General features: G+C 37.0%; 1 long non-coding RNA gene across 1 annotated transcript; it reads right to left on the reverse strand.

Annotated features, from left to right (window-relative positions):
* Window positions 1–783: 783 nt before the first annotated feature.
* LOC149148665 (uncharacterized) lies at window positions 784–2,131 on the reverse strand. The gene is made up of 2 exons (XR_016262945.1): window positions 1,404–2,131; window positions 784–1,201 (listed from the first exon to the last, which is right to left on the reverse strand). It is a non-coding gene; the product is annotated as an uncharacterized LOC149148665 (long non-coding RNA).
* Between the last annotated feature and the right edge of the window lie 902 nt (window positions 2,132–3,033).

The raw sequence follows: 3,033 nt of genomic DNA on the forward strand, positions 1-3,033 counted from the left end.
ACAATTATTATCATCATAAAACACTCATGAAACAAGACTATCAAGCAAAGAATATGAGATTACCATGAGGGCAATCACCAAGAACGCCACTGATCCCTTGAGGAAGACCACTATGCTAAACCCTCCCAAAGACTACTATGCTAAAATCTTAAGCCAAGAATATTCTCTGTTAGTTATCTTTGAAAGTATAATGGTCAGTGATGTGCATAAAAAGGACAACAGTGAGCATTTTTAATGAAGAATCCCAAACCCTTTACTGCCCATTTTTACAACTTAAATCCAATGAGAACAGGAGAAGATAACACAACAGGACCAGTTGATAATTCACCTAGGAACCTATCGCAAGGACATGAGCACTAACATAGCATGGGAGAAAATGTTGTAAGAGAAATATGATATTGGGATCTGTAGATTTCACCCCATAATCAAGCCTTCTACTGCATACAAGCAGTTCATCTCCAGCACGTATTTCAAGTTTGTCAAGTGGTAATGCATCTACTCCTAGACAGGCTCACAACCTTCTAACCTGCTAGCATGTGCATTTTTTAATAATCCACTAAAGAAGACTGCATGTGTCACAATTCTCAAAAACCAGTTACATTTTGGGGAAATTGTTTATATGGTGTTTATATAGGGATTAGAATTTTATGAATTCTTCAGAAGTATTTTTTACAACTTATGTCTGTAATTTTTAGGTTTAGGCATTGCTCATTTCGGAGCTTGAGCAATGTTACTAGCGAATATCAATTTCAAAACAAAGCATTCAAATAAAAATATGCATGCTAACACAACAATCTACGGATTTTTTTTAGCAATCACCGAATTTGTAATAAAACAAAATGTCCCAGGAGTTCTACCAGTTAAAGGTACTTGACATAAGTCTTGTAGTAAGAAATAAACAAGTAAATAATGATAACCCTAGTTTGAGCTGATAACCATGGATCATGAACCCATTGCATATTTGGCTACAATATGTGTTTCTTTGACAATTGTTTACATCTGGAAACTATCTTCAGCTGCCAAAAGACGAAAGTTCTTCATACCATGGAAGTGGAAAATACCAAAAAGATTCCTCAGACAGATCCTGAACACCTAATTTCTCCATGTTACCTACCGATGTTTCAGAACGCATCCCCATGCCTACCGAATGTTGGATACTTAAAGTACTGGCCTTCTAAATCCCACAAACTTCAGTTATTACCTGTTTATTGAAAAAAAAAAATACAGATCTATTATTCATTCTTTGGAGTGAACAAACTTGACAAATATGCAGATTTATCATTCTTCAGTTATTACCTATTCGTTGAGAAAAGATATACAATCCACAGATCTATTATTTTTGGAATTAACAAACTTGAAAGATTCTTTAAAAGGACTGACAAAGACTCTTTAAAAGGACTTACACATGAGGATCGCTCCAAGAAATCACTGTTCAATGTTATTGGTTGTCTGTTGCCAAAGACCACTGTAGATTGATCTTTGATCCCGAATATTTCTTCTCAAATCTCTACTGTGACTGTACATGTTTATATTATTTTCTATATCCCCTTCGACCATTCGCTTGTTCTGTGGATGCATAAACCCCATCAAATCACCAAAACCCGCATACTTATTGCAATATCTCTGTCTTCTCCTATGAAAAAACATGCGATGTCATGGGTAGTGTCTGTTGAAGTCGATCTAATTGCTCTTCTCAAACAAGCGCTCCGAATACTTTCATTGGTAATAGCAGTTTGTCAACTGCCATTATAAACCAACCTCCCAAATCTACAAATCTTGTTAGTGGATGTGGCTTGACTCGGTAGAAGACTGGAATAATTGTCGCCCTCGACTTCACCATGGAGTCGAGCTCATCAAGACACCAACATTATTGGGCGTAGTTCGTATAGAAAATGGCAATATGGATAGAGACTAATTGAATAGCCCCTTTTATTTGAGAAGGAATGTTGCATCCCTCCACCAATTCCGGCGAACTCGCCATCCATGTTCTACCAGGAGACGGTAGAGATGGGAGAGTAAAATGTTCTTGACATCAGGGCCACGACTAACAAAACCTAATTGGGAATAAAAGTCGAACCTGAATAGAGGGGCCGAAGAGGAAGAAACCAGACAGTGACATTGCGATGGAGGGGGGTGCCATTGATGGACAGGAAAATGAGGCGTAGGACTAGGCAGGCGGGCAAATGCAAAGATGTTGAAGCCGAGGGAGCTATAATATCTAGATAAGAAGATAGATAAACCAGGCCAGATAATGAACCAGGCGATTGTCAACCCTGTGGACCTAGCATTGAACAGTCATATCCTAATCCCACCGCCTAAAGATTCTTTATGTTTGGTCACATGCAGACAGGTGAAGTTTTCTATGTCATTGCAGTTGTGCTCTTTTGTGAGATAATAGATGTGACTCTTCATGTGGGTACTTTCAAAGAATAGTATTGCGCAAGTTGCAACAACAACTGCATGGAGACTTTGCGAAAGGGAACATTAACATTATGGTGAATGTTATTTTCTGCATTTTTACTATGTAGATTTTTGAGATGTCAAATAGTTTTGGGTGGAGTCTAGAGATATGTGAATGTATGTTTCTCTAACATCGTGAATATTAATTTCTGAATTTCTATTGTGTGTAGATTATTGTGTTTAGATTATTTTTTAGATGTCCAATGTTTTCGGGGGATTCATTAGCATGGTGGTTAAGGGTGTTGTTTTTATTCTTCCATTCTTAAAAGCCTTCAAAGCCTTCATATATAGACTAAGGCTTAAGCTTTATTCTTTGAACATGTAAAAGATCTAGTACCATACTTAATGGTAAAATCTTCCTAGTGTTATTGATATCTCTACATAGAGGTGAAGGATATCCATGGAGACTTCTCAAACCACCACATCTAACCTCTCAAGGGTTTTAGATTTTCCTCTTAATAGGAATATTTGCACTATTAGTATGTTTTACATAATATTAATGAGTCTCACGAGCCCTAACAAAGCCTAATGAGAAAAATAAGGGCATTATGCCTTAAATAAATATTCTCAAAC

The sequence above is a fragment of the Pinus tabuliformis genome, chromosome 9 (assembly GCF_031772625.1).
Source record: "Pinus tabuliformis cultivar Carrire ecotype Pingquan chromosome 9, CPIR1, whole genome shotgun sequence".
In the NCBI taxonomy this organism is placed as follows: Eukaryota; Viridiplantae; Streptophyta; class Pinopsida; order Pinales; family Pinaceae; genus Pinus; species Pinus tabuliformis.